We start from the raw sequence: 25138 nt of genomic DNA on the forward strand, positions 1-25138 counted from the left end.
TAGGTGGTTGGTTTCTATTCATCAGCATTCTGACAGCACTATAGCTGTTGGAACTTCCATTACCTTACTTCCTAGGATGCTTAGTGATAGAAAGCAGAGGGTGGTTATAAATGGTATAGTCTCTAACTGGGTCGCTGTGACCAGTGGGGTACCGCAGGGGTCAGTATTGGGACCTGTTCTCTTCAACATATTCATTAATGATCTGGTAGAAGGTTTACACAGTAAAATATCGATATTTGCAGATGATACAAAACTATGTAAAGCAGTTAATACAAGAGAAGATAGTATTCTGCTACAGATGGATCTGGATAAGTTGGAAACTTGGGCTGAAAGGTGGCAGATGAGGTTTAACAATGATAAATGTAAGGTTATACACATGGGAAGAGGGAATCAATATCACCATTACACACTGAACGGGAAACCACTGGGTAAATCTGACAGGGAGAAGGACTTGGGGATCCTAGTTAATGATAAACTTACCTGGAGCAGCCAGTGCCAGGCAGCAGCTGCCAAGGCAAACAGGATCATGGGGTGCATTAAAAGAGGTCTGGATACACATGATGAGAGCATTATACTGCCTCTGTACAAATCCCTAGTTAGACCACACATGGAGTACTGTGTCCAGTTTTGGGCACCGGTGCTCAGGAAGGATATAATGGAACTAGAGAGAGTACAAAGGAGGGCAACAAAATTAATAAAGGGGATGGGAGAACTACAATACCCAGATAGATTAGCGAAATTAGGATTATTTAGTCTAGAAAAAAGACGACTGAGGGGCGATCTAATAACCATGTATAAGTATATAAGGGGACAATACAAATATCTCGCTGAGGATCTGTTTATACCAAGGAAGGTGACGGGCACAAGGGGGCATTCTTTGCGTCTGGAGGAGAGAAGGTTTTTCCACCAACATAGAAGAGGATTCTTTACTGTTAGGGCAGTGAGAATCTGGAATTGCTTGCCTGAGGAGATGGTGATGGCGAACTCAGTCGAGGGGTTCAAGAGAGGCCTGGATGTCTTCCTGGAGCAGAACAATATTGTATCATACAATTATTAGGTTCTGTAGAAGGACGTAGATCTGGGGATTTATTATGATGGAATATAGGCTGAATTGGATGGACAAATGTCTTTTTTCGGCCTTACTATGTTATGTTACTATGTTACTATGTTACTGCTTCTGTCCTTGTCTAGTAACTTGCATGAGCTGAGCTGAAAGCACATCTGTCTGTTATGCCAGTATGCAGCTTGACAGACATCAGATCAGGCACAAAAGGGATGTAGAGAGACAAAGGCCCAAAGGCCCACCCCCACTTACTACACAAACACAAATAATGTCCCCCACTTACTATACAGCCATTTACTATACTGGCAAAAAGACCCCCCATTTACTATACAGGCACAAAGACCCACCTCCACTTACTACACAAACACAAACACTTTCCCCCACTTACTATACGGCCACAAAGATCTGCCCCCACTTACTATACAGCCACAAAGACCCCCCATTTACTATACAGACACAAAGACCCACCTCCTCTTAATATACAGACACAAATACCCGCACACACTTACTATACAGGTTCAAATGCCCGCCCACACTTACTATACAGACACAAATGCCCGCCCACACTTACTATACAGACACAAATGCCCACCCGCACTTACTATACAGACACAAATGCCCGCCCACACTTACTATACAGACACAAATGCCCACCCACACTTACTATACAGACACAAATGCCCGCCCACACTTACTATACAGACACAAATGCCCACCCGCACTTACTATACAGACACAAATGCCCGCCCACACTTACTATACAGACACAAATGCCCACCCACACTTACTATACAGACACAAATGCCCGCCCACACTTACTATACAGACACAAATGCCCACCCACACTTACTATACAGACACAAATGCCCGCCCACACTTACTATACAGACACAAATGCCCACCCACACTTACTATACAGACACAAATGCCCACCCGCACTTACTATACAGACACAAATGCCCACCCACACTTACTATACAGACACAAATGCCCACCCACACTTACTATACAGACACAAATGCCCACCCACACTTACTATACAGACACAAATGCCCACCCACACTTACTATACAGACACAAATGCCCACCCACACTTACTATATAGACACAAATGCCCACCCACACTTACTATACAGACACAAATGCCCACCCACACTTACTATACAGACACAAATGCCCACCCACACTTACTATACAGACACAAATGCCCACCCACACTTACTATACAGACACAAATGCCCACCCACACTTACTTTACAGACACAAATGCCCACCCACACTTACTATATAGACACAAATGCCCACCCACACTTACTATACAGACACAAATGCCCACCCACACTTACTATACAGACACAAATGCCCACCCACACTTACTATACAGACACAAATGCCCACCCACACTTACTATACAGACACAAATGCCCACCCACACTTACTATACAGACACAAATGCCCACCCACACTTACTATACAGACACAAATGCCCACCCACACTTACTTTACAGACACAAATGCCCACCCACACTTACTATATAGACACAAATGCCCACCCACACTTACTATACAGACACAAATGCCCACCCACACTTACTATACAGACACAAATGCCCACCCACACTTACTATACAGACACAAATGCCCACCCACACTTACTATACAGACACAAATGCCCACCCACACTTACTATACAGACACAAATGCCCACCCACACTTACTATACAGACACAAAGATCTGCCCCCACTTACTATACAGACACAAAGATCTGCCCCCACTTACTATACAGACATAATGGTCCACCTCCTCTTACTATAAAGACACAAAGACCCACCCTCCTTATTGTACAGGCACAGGCCTAATGCCACTTATAGTACAGACACAAAGACGCACCCCCTTACTGTACAGACAAAAAGGCCCACCCTCCTTATTACACAAAGGCTCATCCCCATTTACTATACAGACATAAAGACCCACCTCCACTAACAGTACAGACAGAAGGACCTGCCCCCTACTATACAGACACGCACACACACCCCCTTACTATACAGACACAAAGACCTGCCTCCACATACAGTACAGACACAAGGACCTGCCCCTACTATACAGACATGCACACCCACCCCCTTACTATACAGACACAAAGACCCACCCTCCTTACTATGCAGTCACAAAGACCCACTTCCACTTACAGTACAGACTCAAACACCTGTCCCTTACTATACAGACACGCACACCCACCCCCGTACTATACAGAAACGCACACCCACCCGCTTACTATACATAGAAAAAGACCCAATCCCCTTACTATACAGACACAAAGACCCACCTCCACTTACAGTACAGACAGAAAGGCCCACCCCCACATACTATACACATACATAAAGACCTGCTCCCTAACTATACAGACAAAGGCTCACCTCCATGTACAGGACAGACATGAAGACTTACCCCCACTTACTGTACAAATACAAAGGACCCATCCCCATTTTGTGTAGAGACAGAGACCCACCCTCCACTTACTGTCCAGACACAAAAAACCTGCCCCTTGTTGTAGAGAGACAAAGACCTGCCCAGACTTCCTGTAATCCATCTCTGCTGCTAGTTAAGGATTACACTTGACAGCAGGCAGTGGTCAGTAAGTCAGACAGAAAGAAGACACCGTGTGGGTGACAATTTGGAGTTATTTTTCAGGTTAAAAGGGTAAATTGGTATTTAAATTATTATTATAGGAGAGGTGGACAGGCACATGTAGTCATCTCTGTCAGTCCCAGAACCTACCTTGTGATAAGTAGACCACCCCTTTAAGTGAATGCCCAACCCAACATTCACCATCATAACTTTACTTTGTCTGGAGATCAAAGTACAAGAAGGAGCAATAATACAATTCTAGACTTAACTAACCCCAGCGACCACTGTGATTGTGACACAGATTGTGTAATCAGATAACAGTGCTGGACCTTTGAGGTAGGAACCGGCTTGTCTTATCTCTCCATCTTTTTAACTAAAGATTTCAGCTAATCTCAAAGATCAAAGATAATAGTGTTGGCTTTTATATAATTTTTATTTAGACCTGAAATGCTGAAAGGTCCATATTCCAGACATGTCCGATGACAGCAGTATTAAGGTTGGGGCTCTGTCACCAGGTCAAAAGTGGCCAAAGTATCGCAAGAAGTGCCCCTTTAACTATGGGTAATAGCTTTATTTTTTCAATTTCCACTTGCCGACCTATTTCATATTGATCTATCCTTTTATCTCTCATCTACTATCCTCATCAGGAACTTAAAATAGTCTTCGGCTTTCAAATTCTTCCAAACTTCTTACTTACAAAGTCACCAAGAAATCATGTAGCAGAGGGGGAATCAGTCACATGCAGTCACTAGGGTTGAGCGAAACGGGTCGAACATTTTCAAAAGTCGCCGACTTTTAACAAAGTCGGGTTTCATGAAACCCGATCCGACCCCTGTGCGGGGTCGGCCATGCGGTACGCGACTTTCGCGCCAAAGTCGCGTTTCAATGACGCGAAAAGCGCCATTTCTCAGCCAATGAAGGTAAACGCAGAGTGTGGGCAGCGTGATGACATAGGTCCTGGTCCCCACCATCTTAGAGAAGGGCATTGCAGTGATTGGCTTGCTGTCTGCGGCGTCACAGGGGCTATAAAGGGGAGTTCCCGCCAACCGCCATGTTACTGCTGCTGATCTGAGCTTAGGGAGAGGTTGCTGCCGCTTCGTCAGAAGCAGGGATAGCGTTAGGCAGGGTCCATTAACCACAAAACCGCTTGTGCTGTAGCGATTTCCACTGCCCAACACCACCTTCGGTGTGCAGGGACAGTGGAAGCTCCTTTTTTTTTTTTTCCTCAGTGCTGTAGCTCATTGGGCTGCCCTAGAAGGCTCCCTGATAGCTGCATTGCTGTGTGTACGCCGCTGTGCAAACCAACTGCTTTTTTCAAAGCACAAATCCTCTTGTTCCTTCCTTTCTGCACAGCTATCTTGTTTGTTTGTCCACACTTTTTATTTAATTTGTGCATCAGTCCACTCCTTATTGCTGCCTGCCATACCTGGCTGAGATTACTGCAGGGAGATAGTAATTGTAGGACAGTTCCTTTTTTTTTTTTTGTGGGAGATTAAGATTGACATTTCTGCTAGAGTGCCATCCCTGTGTGTGCCATCTCTCACTCAGTGGGCCATAGAAAGCCTATTTATTTTTTTGCTTGATTTGGGTTCTAAAATCTACCTGAAAAAATCACTACATCAATCAGTGGGAGAAAAATATTGGCCTCTGGGCTTGTGTGCCACTCCTGGCTCCTGTGTTTGCCATCTCTCACTCAGTGGGCCATAGAAAGCCTATTTATTTTTTTGCTTGATTTGGGTTCCAAAATCTACCTGAAAAAATCAATAAATCAATCAGTGGGAGATTAATATTGGCCTTTGGGCTTGTGTGCCAGTCCTAAGCGTGCCATCTCTCTCTCTCAGATAGTGGGCCATAGAAAGCCTATTTATTATTTTTTTTATTGGGTTTATAAATTTTCCCTGGAAAAAAAAAAAAGTGGGAGATTAATATTGGCCTCTGGGCTTGTGTGCCAGTCCTGAGCGTGCCATCTCTCTCACAAATAGTGGGCCATAGAAAGCCTATTTATTTTTTTGGTTGATTTGGGTTCTAAATTCTACCTGAAAAAATCAATAAATCAATCAGTGGGAGATTAATATTGGCCTTTGGGCTTGTGTGCCAGTCCTAAGCGTGCCATCTCTCTCTCTCAGATAGTGGGCCATAGAAAGCCTATTTATTATTTTTTTTATTGGGTTTATAAATTTTCCCTGGAAAAAAAAAAAAAAAGTGGGAGATTAATATTGGCCTCTGGGCTTGTGTGCCAGTCCTGAGCGTGCCATCTCTCTCACAAATAGTGGGCCATAGAAAGCCTATTTATTTTTTTGGTTGATTTGGGTTCTAAATTCTACCTGAAAAAATCAATAAATCAATCAGTGGGAGATAAATATTGGCCTCTGGGCTTGTGTGCCACTCCTGACTCCTGTGTGCGTCCTCTCTCACTCAGTGGGCCCTAGAAAGCCTATTTTTTGTTTTATTTGTTTTCTAAATTCTCCCTGAAAAAATCATTTTATTTTATTTGGTTTCTAAATTATTCCTGAAAAAAATCATTTTTTTTGTATTTTTTTTTTCTAAAGTCTCCCTGAAAAAAACAAAAAAAAACAAATCAGTGGGAGATTAATATTGCCCTTTCTGCTTGTGTGCCAGTCTTGACTCCTGGGTGTGCCATCTCTCTCTCTCCAATTGTGGGCCATAAAAAGCCTATTAATTTTTTTGCTTGATTTGGGTTCCAAAATCTACCTGAAAAAATCACTAAATCAATCAGTGGGAGATAAATATTGGCCTCTGGGCTTGTGTGCCACTCCTGACTCCTGTGTGCGTCCTCTCTCACTCAGTGGGCCCTAGAAAGCCTATTTTTTGTTTTATTTGTTTTCTAAATTCTCCCTGAAAAAATCATTTTATTTTATTTGGTTTCTAAATTATTCCTGAAAAAAATAATTTTTTTTGTATTTTTTTTTCTAAAGTCTCCCTGAAAAAAAAACAAACAAAACAAATCAGTGGGAGATTAATATTGCCCTTTCTGCTTGTGTGCCAGTCTTGACTCCTGGGTGTGCCATCTCTCTCTCTCCAATTGTGGGCCATAGAAAGCCTATTAATTTTTTTGCTTGATTTGGGTTCCAAAATCTACCTGAAAAAATCACTAAATCAATCAGTGGGAGATAAATATTGGCCTCTGGGCTTGTGTGCCACTCCTGACTCCTGTGTGCGTCCTCTCTCACTCAGTGGGCCCTAGAAAGCCTATTTTTTGTTTTATTTGTTTTCTAAATTCTCCCTGAAAAAATCATTTTATTTTATTTGGTTTCTAAATTATTCCTGAAAAAAATCATTTTTTTTGTATTTTTTTTTTCTAAAGTCTCCCTGAAAAAAACAAAAAAAAACAAATCAGTGGGAGATTAATATTGCCCTTTCTGCTTGTGTGCCAGTCTTGACTCCTGGGTGTGCCATCTCTCTCTCTCCAATTGTGGGCCATAGAAAGCCTATTAATTTTTTTGCTTGATTTGGGTTCCAAAATCTACCTGAAAAAATCACTAAATCAATCAGTGGGAGATAAATATTGGCCTCTGGGCTTGTGTGCCACTCCTGACTCCTGTGTGCGTCCTCTCTCACTCAGTGGGCCCTAGAAAGCCTATTTTTTGTTTTATTTGTTTTCTAAATTCTCCCTGAAAAAATCATTTTATTTTATTTGGTTTCTAAATTATTCCTGAAAAAAATAATTTTTTTTGTATTTTTTTTTCTAAAGTCTCCCTGAAAAAAAAACAAACAAAACAAATCAGTGGGAGATTAATATTGCCCTTTCTGCTTGTGTGCCAGTCTTGACTCCTGGGTGTGCCATCTCTCTCTCTCCAATTGTGGGCCATAGAAAGCCTATTAATTTTTTGGCTTGATTTGGGTTCCAAAATCTACCTGAAAAAATCACTTAATCAATCAGTGGGAGATAAATATTGGCCTCTGGGCTTGTGTGCCACTCCTGACTCCTGTGTGCGTCCTCTCTCACTCAGTGGGCCCTAGAAAGCCTATTTTTTGTTTTATTTGTTTTCTAAATTCTCCCTGAAAAAATCATTTTATTTTATTTGGTTTCTAAATTATTCCTGAAAAAAATCATTTTTTTTGTATTTTTTTTTTTCTAAAGTCTCCCTGAAAAAAAAAAAAAAAATCAAATCAGTGGGTGATTAATATTGCCCTTTCTGCTTGTGTGCCAGTCTTGACTCCTGGGTGTGCCATCTCTCTCTCTCCAATTGTGGGCCATAGAAAGCCTATTAATTTTTTTGCTTGATTTGGGTTCCAAAATCTACCTGAAAAAATCACTAAATCAATCAGTGGGAGATAAATATTGGCCTCTGGGCTTGTGTGCCACTCCTGACTCCTGTGTGCGTCCTCTCTCACTCAGTGGGCCCTACAAAGCCTATTTTTTTTTTATTTGTTTTCTAAATTCTCCCTGAAACAATCATTTTATTTTATTTTGTTTCTAAATTCTTCCTGAAAAATTCATTTTTTTGTATTTTTTTTTCTAAAGTCTCCCTGAAAAAAAAAAAAAAAAATCAAATCAGTGGGAGATTAATATTGCCCTTTCTGCTTGTGTGCCAGTCTTGACTCCTGGGTGTGCCATCTCTCTCTCTCCAATTGTGGGCCATAGAAAGCCTATTAATTTTTTTGCTTGATTTGGGTTCCAAAATCTACCTGAAAAAATCACTAAATCAATCAGTGGGAGATAAATATTGGCCTCTGGGCTTGTGTGCCACTCCTGACTCCTGTGTGCATCCTCTCTCACTCACTGGGCCCTAGAAAGGCTATTTTATGTTTTATTTGTTTTCTAAATTCTCCCTGAAAAAATCATTTCATTTTATTTGGTTTATAAATTCTTCCTTAAAAAATCATTTTTTTTTTTTTTTTTCTAAAGCCTCCTTTTAAAAAAAAAATAAAAAATCAGTGGGAGATTAATATTTACATTTGCGCTTCAGTGACAGTCCTGCGTGTGTGGCATCTCTCTCATTTGTTGCCACCAACAACAGAGTGTGTAACATTGTGCCTGATTTTCGTTGTGGTCTCACCCACCTGTAAAGGGGTAGCTAAATCATACTGAAGTTATAGCTCACCGTGTAAGTTGTGTGACTGCAACAAATACCGTTAGTTTGGTAACGTTTTTAAAACAATGAGGAAGTCTGGTGGATGAGGTCGTGGCCGGGGGCGTTCATTGTCAGCTGGTAATGAGGGTAGTGGTAGTGGTGGAGCATCAGGTGGTCGTGGGAAAAAAAATATTGCACCTAAGTCTGGAGCTGTGGAGCCAGGTTCGTCGTCTGGCTACACAAGGCCTCGAACGCTCCCTTTTCTGGGAGTAGGAAAACCGCTTTTAAAGCCGGAGCAGCAAGAGCAAGTTTTGGCTTATCTTGCTGACTCAGCCTCTAGCTCTTTTGCCTCCTCTCGTGAAACTGGTAAAAGTAAAAGCAGCGCGTCGTTAGTGGATGTTCACGGTCAGGGACAAGTCGCTTCCTTGTCCTCTTCAGCAAAAACAACAACAGAGAAGAATGCAGCAGGCGACACAACGGGTTACTCCATGGAGCTCTTTACACATACCGTCCCTGGCTTAGAAAGTGAAGCAGTTAACAGTCCATGCCCATTACAAGTTGAATCTGACATGGAGTGCACTGATGCACAGCCACAGCCAGACTACTATGCTGGTCCTTTGACTCAGACCACAACATTGCCCTCGCAGGGTGCTGATCAAGAATCAGACCCTGATGAGACTATGTTGCCCCATCACGAACGCTATACCACCGACCGACAAGGTGACACAGACGAAGTTGCACACGAGCTACAAGAAGAGGTAATAGATGACCCAGTTCTTGACCCCGATTGGCAGCCATTGGGGGAACAGGGTGCAGGCGGCAGCAGTTCTGAAGCGGAGGAGGAGGGGCCGCAGCAGGCATCAACATCGCAACAGGTTCCATCTGCCGGGCCCGTATCTTGCCCAAAACGCATGGCAAAGTCAAAACCTGTTGGAGGACAGCGTGGCCATCCGGTTAAAGCTCAGTCTGCAATGCCTGAAAAGGTATCCGATGCTAGAAAGAGTGCAGTCTGGCATTTTTTTAAACAACATCCAATTGATCAGCGCAAAGTCATCTGTCAAAAATGTTCAACTACCTTAAGCAGAGGGCAGAATCTGAAAAGTCTCAATACAAGTTGCATGCATAGACATTTAACCACCATGCATTTGCAAGCTTGGACTAACTACCAAACGTCCCTTAAGGTTGTAGCACCCTCGGCCAATGAAGCTAGTCATCAACGCAACATCCCTTCCGGCAGTGTAGGGCCACCATTTTCTGCACCACCTGCAGTATCTGTGCAGGTTTCTTTGCCAGGCCAAAGAAGTCAGGGTCAGGGAATCACCAGTTTCGTAGTAGGAAACACTGCATCTAGGGCACCGGCGGCAACAATACCATCTCCCACCGTCTCTCAGTCTGCCATGTCCACCGGCACCCCCGCTAGTTCCACGATCTCCAGCTCTCCAGTCCAGCTCACCCTACATGAGACTATGGTTAGAAAAAGGAAGTACTTAGCCTCGCATCCGCGTACACAGGGTTTGAACGCCCACATAGCTAGACTAATCTCGTTAGAGATGATGCCCTACCGGTTAGTTGAAAGCGAAGCTTTCAAAGCCCTGATGGACTACGCTGTACCACGCTACGAGCTACCCAGTCGACACTTTTTTTCCAGAAAAGCCATCCCAGCCCTCCACCAGCATGTTAAAGAGCGCATCGTCCATGCACTCAGGCAATCTGTGAGCACAAAGGTGCACCTGACAACAGATGCATGGACCAGTAGGCATGGCCAGGGACGTTACGTGTCCATCACGGCACACTGGGTAAATGTGGTGGATGCAGGGTCCACAGGGGACAGCAAGTTTGGGACAGTTCTGCCTAGCCCACGGTCTAGGAAACAGTTGGCTGTAGCCATTCGCACCCCCTCCTCCTCCTCGTCCTCCTGCAGAAGCGAGACCTCGTCCACAGACCGCAGTCGCACAACCACTCCATCCGCAGCTGCCACTGTTGCACACCAGGTCTCCCATTATGGGGCAGCTACTGGCAAACGTCAGCAGGCTGTATTGGCTATGAAGTGTTTGGGCGACAACAGACACACCGCTGAAGTTCTGTCCGAGTTCTTGCAGAAAGAAACGCAGTCGTGGCTGGGCACTGTAGATCTTGAGGCAGGCAAGGTAGTGAGTGATAACGGAAGGAATTTCATGGCTGCCATCTCCATTTCCCAACTGAAACACATTCCTTGCCTGGCTCACACCTTAAACCTGGTGGTGCAGTGCTTCCTGGAAAGTTATCCGGGGTTATCCGACCTGCTCCTCAAAGTGCGTGGACTTTGCTCACATATCCGCCGTTCGCCCGTACACTCCAGCCGTATGCAGACCTATCAGCGTTCTTTGAGCCTTCCCCAGCATCGCCTAATCATAGACGTTGCAACAAGGTGGAACTCAACACTGCACATGCTTCAGAGACTGTGTGAACAGAGGCGGGCTGTTATGTTTTTGTGGGAGGATACACATACACGGGCAGGCAGTAGGATGGCAGACATGGAGTTGTCAGGTGTGCAGTGGTCGAAGATTCAAGACATGTGTCAAGTCCTTCAGTGTTTTGAGGAATGCACACGGCTGGTTAGTGCAGACAACGCCATAATAAGCATGAGCATCCCCCTAATGCGTCTGCTGATGCAAAGTTTGACGCACATAAAGGATCAGGCGTCTGCAGCTGAGGAAGAGGAAAGCCTTGATGACAGTCAGCCATTGTCTGGCCAGGGCAGTGTACAGGACGAGGTAGCGGGCGTAGAGGAGGAGGACGAGGAGGATGATGGGGATGATTATATTTTTAATGAAGAAGCTTTTCCGGGGCCAGTGGAAATTGTTGGCGCGGCAAGGCCGGGTTCTGGTTTTTGGAGGGACACAAGTGACGTGGATTTGCCTGAAACTGCCCCTCAACCAAGCACAACCACAGATATGAGAACTGGAACTTTGGCCCACATGGCGGATTATGCCTTACGTATCCTCAAAAGGGACACACGCATAATAAAAATGATGAACGATGACGATTACTGGTTGGCCTGCCTCCTTGATCCTCGCTATAAAGGCAAATTGCAAAATATAATGCCACATGAGAACTTGGAACTAATATTAGCAACCAAACAATCAACTCTTGTTGACCGTTTGCTTCTGGCATTCCCTGTACACAGCGCCCGTGATCGTTCTAACACGAGCTGCAGGGGCCAGCAGACCAGAGGTGTTAGAGGGGCAGAAATCAGAGTTGGCGTTGGCCAGAGGGGTTTTCTGACCAGGTTGTGGAGTGATTTTGCTATGACCGCAGACAGGACAGGTACTGCAGCATCAATTCAAAGTGACAGGAGACAACATTTGTCCAGTATGGTTACTAACTATTTTTCATCCCTTATCGACGTTCTCCCTCAACCGTCATTCCCATTTGATTACTGGGCATCAAAATTAGACACCTGGCCAGAATTGGCAGAATATGCATTGCAGGAGCTTGCTTGCCCGGCAGCTAGTGTCCTATCAGAAAGAGTATTCAGTGCTGCAGGTTCAATACTAACAGAAAAAAGGACTCGTCTGGCTACCCAAAATGTAGATGATCTAACCTTCATTAAAATGAACCACAACTGGATTTCGAAATCTTTTGCCCCACCTTGCCCGGCTGACACCTAGCTTTCCTATGTAAAGGTCTTGCCTGTGGACTATTCTGAACGACTTTTCCAATCTCGTAATTTGCAGCACCTGATTGTCCAGCATCCGACATGTTAACACCTCCCTAAATGGCCAAAGTCCCCACACGGGGCCGTGGTATCGCCACTTGGCGCCAGCACCCGTGAGAGTACTGTTTGTCTGAAGAGGTGGGTGTGCCCGCTTTTGGTCGACGGCACTGCCACTAGGTCCCTCATAGTACAATAAAGTGTCTGGCGGTGGTGGTGCGCACCCAACGTCAGACACACCGTTGTAATATGAGGGGCCCTGGGCCTGTACCGCCGGCCACAAGACAGTCCCCCAGATCAAACAGTGCTCTACCACTTGCAAAATTTTCTCTCACAGCTCCACCAATGTTTAGTCTATGCGCTGACATCCTTCAATGCCTGGCACTGTCAATACCATTGTATTGACATTTTTCTTATGTTAGGCCTTCGAAGCCTGTCTGCGGTCACTCCTTCCACTAGGCCTCCACTGACCTGTCTACTGCTGCCCGTGTTCCCCTGGAACCAATTTTAAATTGCCTACAGCCAGCCCAATTTATTATGTTAGGGCTTCGAAGCCTGTCTGCGGTCCCTCCTTCCACTAGGCCTCCACTGACCTGTCTACTGCTGCCCGGGTTCCCCTGGAACCAATTTTAAATTGCCTACAGCCAGCCCAATTTATTATGTTAGGGCTTCGAAGCCTGTCTGCGGTCCCTCCTTCCACTAGGCCTCCACTGACCTGTCTACTGCTGCCAGGGTTCCCCTGGAACCAATTTTAAATTGCCTACAGCCAGCCCAATTTATTATGTTAGGGCTTCGAAGCCTGTCTGCGGTCCCTCCTTCCACTAGGCCTCCACTGACCTGTCTACTGCTGCCCGGGTTCCCCTGGAACCAATTTTAAATTGCCTACAGCCAGCCCAATTTATTAAGTTAGGGCTTCGAAGCCTGTCTGCGGTCCCTCCTTCCACTAGGCCTCCACTGACCTGTCTACTGCCGCCCGTGTTCCCCTGGAACCAATTGTAAATTGCCTACAGCCAGGCCAATTTATTATGTTAGGGCTTCGAAGCCTGTCTGCGGTCCCTCCTTCCACTAGGCCTCCACTGACCTGTCTACTGCTGCCCGGGTTCCCCTGGAACCATTTTTAAATTGCCTACAGCCAGCCCAATTTATTATGTTAGGGCTTCGAAGCCTGTCTGCGGTCCCTCCTTCCACTAGGCCTCCACTGACCTGTCTACTGCTGCCCGGGTTCCCCTGGAACCAATTTTAAATTGCCTACAGCCCGCCCAATTTATTATGTTAGGGTTTCGAAGCCTGTCTGCGGTCCCTCCTTCCACTAGGCCTCCACTGACCTGTCTACTGCTGCCCGGGTTCCCCTGGAACCAATTTTAAATTGCCTACAGCCAGCCCAATTTATTATGTTAGGGCTTCGAAGCCTGTCTGCGGTCCCTCCTTCCACTAGGCCTCCACTGACCTGTCTACTGCTGCCCGGGTTCCCCTGGAACCAATTTTAAATTGCCTACAGCCAGCCCAATTTATTATGTTAGGGCTTCGAAGCCTGTCTGCGGTCCCTCCTTCCACTAGGCCTCCACTGACCTGTCTACTGCTGCCCGGGTTCCCCTGGAACCAATTTTAAATTGCCTACAGCCAGCCCAATTTATTAAGTTAGGGCTTCGAAGCCTGTCTGCGGTCCCTCCTTCCACTAGGCCTCCACTGACCTGTCTACTGCCGCCCGTGTTCCCCTGGAACCAATTGTAAATTGCCTACAGCCAGGCCAATTTATTATGTTAGGGCTTCGAAGCCTGTCTGCGGTCCCTCCTTCCACTAGGCCTCCACTGACCTGTCTACTGCTGCCCGGGTTCCCCTGGAACCATTTTTAAATTGCCTACAGCCAGCCCAATTTATTATGTTAGGGCTTCGAAGCCTGTCTGCGGTCCCTCCTTCCACTAGGCCTCCACTGACCTGTCTACTGCTGCCCGGGTTCCCCTGGAACCAATTTTAAATTGCCTACAGCCCGCCCAATTTATTATGTTAGGGTTTCGAAGCCTGTCTGCGGTCCCTCCTTCCACTAGGCCTCCACTGACCTGTCTACTGCTGCCCGGGTTCCCCTGGAACCAATTTTAAATTGCCTACAGCCAGCCCAATTTATTATGTTAGGGCTTCGAAGCCTGTCTGCGGTCCCTCCTTCCACTAGGCCTCCACTGACCTGTCTACTGCCGCCCGTGTTCCCCTGGAACCAATTTTAAATTGCCTACAGCCAGCCTAATTTATTATGTTAGGGCTTCGAAGCCTGTCTGCGGTCCCTCCTTCCACTAGGCCTCCACTGACCTGTCTACTGCTGCCCGGGTTCCCCTGGAACCAATTTTAAATTGCCTACAGCCAGCCCAATTTATTATGTTAGGGCTTCGAAGCCTGTCTGCGGTCCCTCCTTCCACTAGGCCTCCACTGACCTGTCTACTGCTGCCAGGGTTCCCCTGGAACCAATTTTAAATTGCCTACAGCCAGCCCAATTTATTATGTTAGGGCTTCGAAGCCTGTCTGCGGTCCCTCCTTCCACTAGGCCTCCACTGACCTGTCTACTGCTGCCCGGGTTCCCCTGGAACCAATTTTAAATTGCCTACAGCCAGCCCAATTTATTATGTTAGGGCTTCGAAGCCTGTCTGCGGTCCCCCCTTCCACTAGGCCTCCACTGACCTGACTACTGCCGCCCGTGTTCCCCTGGAACCAATTGTAAATTGCCTACAGCCAGGCCAATTTATTATGTTAGGGCTTCGAAGCCTGTCTGCGGTCCCTCCTTCCACTAGGCCTCCACTGACCTGTCTACTGCTGCCCGGGTTCCCCTGGAACCAATTTTAAATTGCCTACAGCCAGCCCAATTTATTATGTTAGGGCTTCGAAGCCTGTCTGCGGTCCCTCCTTCCACTAGGCCTCCACTGACCTGTCTACTGCTGCCAGGGTTCCCCTGGAACCAATTTTAAATTGCCTACAGCCAGCCCAATTTATTATGTTAGGGCTTCGAAGCCTGTCTGCGGTCCCTCCTTCCACTAGGCCTCCACTGACCTGTCTACTGTTGCCCGGGTTCCCCTGGAACCAATTTTAAATTGCCTACAGCCAGCCCAATTTATTATGTTAGGGCTTCGAAGCCTGTCTGCGGTCCCTCCTTCCACTAGGCCTCCACTGACCTGTCTACTGCTGCCAGGGTTCCCCTGGAACCAATTTTAAATTGCCTACAGCCAGCCCAATTTATTATGTTAGGGCTTCGAAGCCTGTCTGCGGTCCCTCCTTCCACTAGGCCTCCACTGACCTGTCTACTGCTGCCCGGGTTCCCCTGGAACCAATTTTAAATTGCCTACAGCCAGCCCAATTTATTATGTTAGGGCTTCGAAGCCTGTCTGCGGTCCCTCCTTCCACTAGGCCTCCACTGACCTGTCTACTGCCGCCCGTGTTCCCCTGGAACCAATTGTAAATTGCCTACAGCCAGGCCAATTTATTATGTTAGGGTTTCGAAGCCTGTCTGCGGTCCCTCCTTCCACTAGGCCTCCACTGACCTGTCTACTGCTGCCCGGGTTCCCCTGGAACCAATTTTAAATTGCCTACAGCCAGCCCAATTTATTATGTTAGGGCTTCGAAGCCTGTCTGCGGTCCCTCCTTCCACTAGGCCTCCACTGACCTGTCTACTGCTGCCCGGGTTCCCCTGGAACCAATTTTAAATTGCCTTCAGCCCGCCCAATTTATTATGTTAGGGCTTCGAAGCCTGTCTGCGGTCCCTCCTTCCACTAGGCCTCCACTGACCTGTCTACTGCTGCCCGGGTTCCCCTGGAACCAATTTTAAATTGCCTACAGCCAGCCCAATTTATTATGTTAGGGCTTCGAAGCCTGTCTGCGGTCCCTCCTTCCACTAGGCCTCCACTGACCTGTCTACTGCTGCCCGGGGTCCCCTGGAACCAATTTTAAATTGCCTACAGCCAGCCCAATTTATTATGTTAGGGATTCGAAGCCTGTCTGCGGTCCCTCCTTCCACTAGGCCTCCACTGACCTGTCTACTGCTGCCCGGGTTCCCCTGGAACCAATTTTAAATTGCCTACAGCCCGCCCAATTTATTATGTTAGGGCTTCGAAGCCTGTCTGCGGTCCCTCCTTCCACTAGGCCTCCACTGACCTGTCTACTGCTGCCCGGGTTCCCCTGGAACCAATTTTAAATTGCCTACAGCCAGCCCAATTTATTATGTTAGGGCTTCGAAGCCTGTCTGCGGTCCCTCCTTCCACTAGGCCTCCACTGACCTGTCTACTGCTGCCCGGGTTCCCCTGGAACCAATTTTAAATTGCCTACAGCCAGCCCAATTTATTATGTTAGGGCTTCGAAGCCTGTCTGCGGTCCCTCCTTCCACTAGGCCTCCACTGACCTGTCTACTGCTGCCCGGGTTCCCCTGGAACCAATTTTAAATTGCCTACAGCCCGCCCAATTTATTATGTTAGGGCTTCGAAGCCTGTCTGCGGTCCCTCCTTCCACTAGGCCTCCACTGACCTGTCTACTGCTGCCCGGGTTCCCCTGGAACCAATTTTAAATTGCCTACAGCCAGCCCAATTTATTATGTTAGGGCTTCGAAGCCTGTCTGCGGTCCCTCCTTCCACTAGGCCTCCACTAACCTGTCTACTGCTGCCCGGGTTCCCCTGGAACCAATTTTAAATTGCCTACAGCCAGCCCAATTTATTATGTTAGGGCTTCGAAGCCTGTCTGCGGTCCCTCCTTCCACTAGGCCTCCACTGACCTGTCTACTGCTGCCCGGGTTTCCCTGGAACCAATTTTAAATTGCCTACAGCCAGCCCAATTTATTATGTTAGGGCTTCGAAGCCTGTCTGCGGTCCCTCCTTCCACTAGGCCTCCACTGACCTGTCTACTGCTGCCCGTGTACCCCTTGAACCAACATCAGAAAATATAAAAATAAGTATTTTGCTTATAAAAAAGAAAATACTGGAGAGATATCAAATGCAGACATTTTAACATTAAAAACAAACACATACAACAAAAATCTGGTACAGTATTAAAAATGGCCACCAGCTACAATAACTTTCTCCTGCAAGTAGTTAACTGAAAGTTTTTTTCAATTTAAAACACAGATATGGCATCCACCGAGTGTTGTCCTGTCGCGTCTTCTTTATATTATTGCCAAGAAGATGCAAAACAATGAAAATAATAAAATCATTATTTACCAAAAAAATAGAGTAAGTCAAAACCACATTGCAAATAAACATTCATTACAAATAAAGAAGCAGGGCGCGTCCGAGGGTGAGTATACAGTTAGGGCCAGAAATATTTGGACAGTGACACAATTTTCGCGAGTTGGGCTCTGCATGCCACCACATTGGATTTGAAATGAAACCTCTACAACAGAATTCAAGTGCAGATTGTAACGTTTAATTTGAAGGGTTGAACAAAAATATCTGATAGAAAATGTAGGAATTGTACACATTTCTTTACAAACACTCCACATTTTAGGAGGTCAAAAGTAATTGGACAAATAAACATAACCCAAACAAAATATTTTTATTTTCAATATTTTGTTGCAAATCCTTTGGAGGCAATCACTGCCTTAAGTCTGGAACCCATGGACATCACCAAACGCTGGGTTTCCTCCTTCTTAATGCTTTGCCAGGTCTTTACAGCCGCAGCCTTCAGGTCTTGCTTGTTTGTGGGTCTTTCCGTCTTAAGTCTGGATTTGAGCAAGTGAAATGCATGCTCAATTGGGTTTAGATCTGGAGATTGACTTGGCCATTGCAGAATGTTCCACTTTTTGGCACTCATGAACTCCTGGGTAGCTTTGGCTGTATGCTTGGGGTCATTGTCCATCTGTACTATGAAGCGCCGTCCAATCAACTTTGCAGCATTTGGCTGAATCTGGGCTGAAAGTATATCCCGGTACACTTCAGAATTCATCCGGCTACTCTTGTCTGCTCTTATGTCATCAATAAACACAAGTGACCCAGTGCCATTGAAAGCCATGCATGCCCATGCCATCACGTTGCCTCCACCATGTTTTACAGAGGATGTGGTGTGCCTTGGATCATGTGCCGTTCCCTTTCTTCTCCAAACTTTTTTCTTCCCATCATTCTGGTACAGGTTGATCTTTGTCTCATCTGTCCATAGAATACTTTTCCAGAACTGAGCTGGCTTCTTGAGGTGTTTTTCTGCAAATTTAACTCTGGCCTGTCTATTTTTGGTATTGATGAATGGTTTGCATCTAGATGTGAACCCTTTGTATTTACTGTCATGGAGTCTTCTCTTTACTGTTGACTTAGAGACAGATACACCTACTTCACTGAGAGTGTTCTGGACTTCAGTTGATGTTGTGAACGGGTTCTTCTTCACCAAATTAAGTATGCGGCGATCATCCACCACTGTTGTCATCCGGGGACGCCCAGGCCTTTTTGAGTTCCCAAGCTCACCAGTCAATTCCTTTTTTCTCAGAATGTACCCAACTGTTGATTTTGCTACTCCAAGCATGTCTGCTATCTCTCTGATGGATTTTTTCTTTTTTTTCAGCCTCAGGATGTTCTGCTTCACCTCAATTGAGAGTTCCTTTGACCGCATGTTGTCTGCTCACAGCAACAGCTTCCAAATGCAAAACCACACACCTGGAATCCACCCCTGACCTTTTAACTACTTCATTGATTACAGGTTAACGAGGGAGATGCCTTCAGAGTTAATTGCAGCCCTTAGAGTCCATTGTCCAATTACTTTTGGTCCCTTGAAAAAGAGGACGCTATGCATTACAGAGCTATGATTCCTAAACCCTTTCTCCGATTTGGATGTGGAAACTATCATATTGCAGCTGGGAGTGTGCACTTTCAGCCCATATTATATATATAATTGTATTTCTGAACATGTTTTTGTAAACAGCTAAAATAACAAAACTTGTGTCACTGTCCAAATATTTCTGGCCCTAACTGTATACCTAATAAGAATATAATCACCTTCGGACGCGCCCTGCTTCTTTCCGACAGCCTTCCTTCCTAAGAATCAGCCCTTCCGTGGTGTAGAGAGAGGGTGTGTTACACTCCAAGGTGTTCCCCAGGTTGTCTTTCCTGAGCTTCGATCTTCATGCTCTCGTTTAGTAGTTGTCGGAAAGTAGGCTGCATTAGGCCTACAAAATGGGTATGGGGTGGAGAGAGATGGTGTGTTACACTCCTAGGTGTTCTCCAGGTTTCCTCGCCATTGCTTCGATCTTCCGACTCTCGTTTAGTAGTTGTATAAAACTACACTGCATTAGGCCTACAAAATGGGTATCGGGTGGAGAGAGATGGTGTGCTCCACTCCAAGGTGTTCCCCAGGTTGCCTTGCCATTGCTTCGGTCTTCCGACTCTCGTTTAGTAGTTGTAGAAAACTACACTGCATTAGGCCTACAAAATGGGTATCGGGTGCAGAGAGATGGTGTGTTACCCTCCAAGGTGTTCCCCAGGTTGCCTTGCCATTGCTTCGGTCTTCCGACTCTCGTTTAGTAGTTGTAGAAAACTACACTGCATTAGGCCTACAAAATGGGTATCGGGTGGAGAGAGATGGTGTGTTACACTCCAAGGTGTTCCCCAGGTTGCCTTGCCATTGCTTCGGTCTTCCGACTCTCGTTTAGTAGTTGTAGAAAACTACACAGCATTAGGCCTACAAAATGGGTATGGGGTGGAGAGAGATGGTGTGTTACACTCCAAGGTGTTCTCCTGGTTTCCTCGCCATTGCTTCGATCTTCCGACTCTCGTTTAGTAGTTGTAGAAAACTACACTGCATTAGGCCTACAAAATGGGTATCGGGTGGAGAGAGATGGTGTGTTACACTCCAAGGTGTTCCCCAGGTTGCCTTGCCATTGCTTCGGTCTTCCGACTCTCGTTTAGTAGTTGTAGAAAACTACACTGCATTAGGCCTACAAAATGGGTATCGGGTGGAGAGAGATGGTGTGTTACACTCCAAGGTGTTCCCCAGGTTGCCTTGCCATTGCTTCGGTCTTCCGACTCTCGTTTAGTAGTTGTAGAAAACTACACTGCATTAGGCCTACAAAATGGGTATCGGGTGGAGAGAGATGGTGTGTTACACTCCAAAGTGTTCCCCAGGTTGCCTTGCCATTGCTTCGGTCTTCCGACTCTCGTTTAGTAGTTGTAGAAAACTACGCTGCATTAGGCCTACAAAATGGGTATGGGGTGGAGAGAGATGGTGTGTTCCACTCCAAGGTGTTCTCCAGGTTGCCTTTCCTGACCTTCTATCTTCAGGCTCTCGTTAAATTGTGGTTAAATAGAACAACTGCATTTGGCGTACTAGTTGGTTTGGGGCCTACTAACAGTGTCTGCCGCTCCTTGCTGTTCTCCTGGTTTCCTGTCCTGAAATTCCGTTTTCAGGCGCTCGTTAAGTAGTTGTTAATGTTAGACTGCATTTGGCCTACTAGTTGGGTTGGGGCCTACTATCGGTGTCTGCCACTCCTTGCTGTTCTCCTCCAATGAACAAAGCTGTGCCGCCTGTTTACTACGGTTGCCAATTTTGAACTGCATTTCGACTACTTACTGATTTGGGCCTACTCTCTGTGTCAGCCTCTCATTCCAGTTGTCCTCCACTGCAATGCCCCCTGGTTATTCCTGTGTTACCAATTTTGAACTGCATTTAGCCCACTTTATTATTTGGGCCTATATCTGTGTTTCCTCCTCATCCTGCCCATTGCCCAGCCAGTGATAGATGAGTCTGCTGGTACATTGACCCATAACGCAACATTCCCCGTGCACGCTACACAACAACATTGTGACCCTGCTGAAAGTCAGGTTGCTCTTCCCGCATACCATACCACCTTACACGGGGACAAAGAGGAAGGTGCAGATGAAAGAGCAGGTTCCTTCATCAGGTGGGGGGAGGAATACTAGTTGGCGACGTCACTGGCACAGGGCCTCTCATAGTACGCAAAAGTGTTGCTGCCGGTGGGAGGCGCCCCCGCCGTGCAAACACCCCGCTGTACTTTGAGGGGCCCTGTGCCAGTGCCAATGCCAACGAGTGGGCCCCCCCTGCTTGCTCAGGTTCACAGCACTTGCAAAGTTGAAATACTTACCTCTCCCTGCTCCACTGCCGTGACGTGGTCCAGTTTCCTGGGCCCACTAATTACTTGAACCAGCCCTACCCACCACAACTTTAGCCAAATGACCCCCAATTTCAAATGCCTTCCAATTATTATAAGGTAAATTACGCTTGACAAGCTTCATTAAGAAGAATGGATGGTTTTGACATTAAAATGGGCACTCTAGGTGTTTTCCTGGCCCCCACTCACTGCCGACTATGCTGCCCCATTGACTTGCATTGGGTTTCGTGTTTCGGTCGATCCCGACTTTACGTCATAATCGGCCGATTTCACTCGACCCGACTTTTGAGATAGTCGGGTTTCGCGAAACCCGGCTCGACTCTAAAAAGGTCAAGGTCGCTCAACTCTAGCAGTCACCTCTGATGGTGCTTTACTTCATCTGATAACAAAAGAATTCGGCATGTAGAAACTCAACATGCCCGATCCTTCTCACCCCAAACATAATTTGTCAAGGGATAGACATAAACTTGCTGTACACCTAAAATAGTTGTTTGGTCTTTGCGAAAACATCTAATTCAGACAATTTTGCTTCAAGGGGAGTTGCACAGGCCACAATCCGACTAGACACGGTCTCAATTCACTTGTATTGAATGAGGCTGCTCACGTCTAGTTGGCATGTGACCGCATGTCTGCAAATCGGTCAAGCTCGCGCCAAAACTCCTGACGGGGCACACTGTGCACACTTTGAGCATTCACAAATCTGCAGTCACATAGTTAATACAGACTTGAGCCCCAAGCCTGGACAACACGTTTGATGTGTACGGGCCTCCTAACACTTGGCCATCAACATAAGGACCAAGTGGTGACTAAAATGATGAGTCTATGATCACGTCTTGGATATCAGGGCACGTGACAATAGCGATAGCCTCCATTATCAGATGAAAGAGATATTCACATTATAAGGTCAATGGGTCCAAAGTATAACGTCATTATCCAGCGGGGAGTTTGACTATCAACATGGCAGCACCTATATTTCATAGTGCTTTGAAGATCCGCATTTCCTCAGTTGCAAACAGCTGGAATAGGATGCCTGTATTTTCAGCAGAGTCCTGGTACAGTATAATATATCTACTGGTATAAACAGATTTTCGTTTCTTCGGCCTCAATAACAGAATGAAACATGGTCCTTCAACCATCACTGCTAGAGTTGGTGCAAATCGATTCGTAGAACTCAATCAATCTGTAGCTGCTGGACGAGACCATGAGAACTGCTTCCTGGCTGCCGTCATGTGCATCCCTTCATTCAGCCGGTGTCACACTTATGTAGCACCCCAATGTTGATGTCATGCCAAGCCAATAAGTCAAAAGAAGAGCCATGGAGGCCAGGAGGTAAAAGACAGTTCTCAAGGCTCCTATCCTGCAGCCACAAATTACTGACGTGGCCGATGGACCAGGTCCTGAGAATCATTTCGTACCAACTCTAATCATGAACAATTATGGTCTCCCAGCAGGTTCTCTTGGTATGGGACAGAATCATGAATTACTATTACCTTGTTAAGGCAATCAATGTTTTTAACCAATGACTATTTGTTGCGGTCACGGCTGGGCCGAGTAGACTGTTACACCCAGTGGTGGCACACGTAGATTTGGGGACCCACTGTGCCGAAGGGCCAGGCCTACCCAGGAAGGGGCATATCTAAGCAGTTACCTTGGAGTTCACTGGAGCCTCTAGTGGTGGCATCAGGCTTGTGTGGCAGGTAGCCGCCAGGTACCACTCCTAGGCAGAACACGGTACTGCAGCTGCTGATGCCAGGGGTAAAGTATGTTGAGTTGGCACTACTTTAAGGCTTAGTTTAGACACGCCAGTCTAGGATTCAGGATCAGGGTTAGGCCATTCATGGACTGGGAATAGTGTTCATGCAATGGCCACACTGGGACCAGGGAACTTCGGGAACATGACTGTGCACTCCAGGACCAGGGGACAGGGTTTGTGCATTGGCCGCTGCGGGACCATGGGACAAGATTCAGGCACTGGCCACTCTGGGACCAGGGAAAAAGATTCAGGCTCTGGGGGCTCGGGGACCAGGGGACAGGTTCAGGCATTGGCCACTCTGGGACCAGGGGATGAGGTTCAGTCTCTGGCCACTTCAGGACCAGGGGACAAGATTCAGGCACTGGCCACTTGGAGATCAGGGGACAAGGTTCAGGCACTGGCCACTTGGAGATCAGGGGACAAGGTTCAGGCACTGGCCACTTGGAGATCAGGGGACAAGGTTCAGGCACTGGCCGCTTGGAGATCAGGGGACAAGGTTCAGGCACTGGCCACTTGGAGATCAGGGGACAAGGTTCAGGCACTGGCCACTTGGAGATCAGGGGACAAGGTTCAGGCACTGGCCACTTGGAGATCAGGGGACAAGGTTCAGGCACTGGCCACTTGGAGATCAGGGGACAAGGTTCAGGCACTGGCCACTTGGAGATCAGGGGACAAGGTTCAGGCACTGGCCACTTGGAGATCAGGGGACAAGGTTCAGGCACTGGCCCCTTGGGGACTATGAATACAAGACTAGCCATAACAGGACCAGGGGACTAGGGACACAGAATTGGCCACACTGGGACCATGGTATAACGTTCAGGCTCTGGCGACATTGAGACCAGGGAACTTCACAACTCATTAATAGTACACCTTACTAACTAGTGATTCTACACGTTTCTTGTCAACTCCCTAAAGGAAAAGGAGTCTTTCATACAAGATGCCTCTTGGCTATTGGCTGGGAGCCACCTTGCAGGTGTACTACTTATGCTAAATGCCTTTCAGCAATAGGCTGAGAGCGTTTAGCATAATGCACACACTGCCCCTTTAAGAACGAAGTGCAGTGTACTAGGTGAACCGCCAGACTGTGGCACACACACCGAAAACACGAAGTAGCAGGAGGGAAATGCCAGGAGACAATGCCATGGGGCTGTGGCAGTGGGTAAGCCGGCATCCCTGCATGGAATGGAGAAGGGGACACCTTGCAGGGATGCCGGCAGCAGCGTTAAACTATTCAAAGCTAAAGTCTATGGACTGTATCATGAAAACCTTGATAGCATTTGTATATGGTCTGACAACATTGTCAACTTAGCGAATATCTGATCTAGGACTGCTGTGATCGCCGATGAAAATGATCATCTCAGAGAATTGAAGGATGAGACTTTCTGAGCGTCTGATGGCTCCACTTGGAGGCTGCATGTTTGGTCATTTTTAGTCAATAGTTGAGCCTCTTTGATCTAGAAATCGGAGGGGGTCACAGTGGTCAGACTCCAGGGATTTGTTCATATTTTTGCTTCATCCTTTCTTTGGATTATTAATGACTCTTCAAGCCACAAGCTATAATTATAAGGTTCGTTCCTATGGATGGACCAAAAGTCTTCCTCATTTTGCATCCACATTGCTGGAAAGCTTTTAAGACACAACCCTACAATTAAAGAATTATCTTCCCATACATAAGCCGTTAGTATTATTCCTGTCTCCTTCGGGTAATTGGTCATTTCTCTAGCCACTGCCATACAATCAAATACCATTAGTTATGGGGAATCCACTCTTAGATTGTGGATAACTTTTCTAAACAAAAGCTTAAGATTACAGGGTTCTCTTCCCACTCGAAAGGTCATTCCATTCTCTTATAACTTCTGGATTACTGACAACGTCAAACCAACGCAAACA

General features: G+C 46.6%; 1 protein-coding gene across 1 annotated transcript in view; it reads right to left on the reverse strand.

Moving 5' to 3' along the window:
- Positions 1 to 25138, reverse strand: part of CCBE1 (collagen and calcium binding EGF domains 1) — a 410001-nt gene that overhangs the window by 313084 nt on the left and 71779 nt on the right. The window lies entirely within an intron of this gene.

The sequence above is a fragment of the Ranitomeya imitator genome, chromosome 1, assembly GCF_032444005.1.
Source record: "Ranitomeya imitator isolate aRanImi1 chromosome 1, aRanImi1.pri, whole genome shotgun sequence".
NCBI classification, from domain to species: Eukaryota; Metazoa; Chordata; class Amphibia; order Anura; family Dendrobatidae; genus Ranitomeya; species Ranitomeya imitator.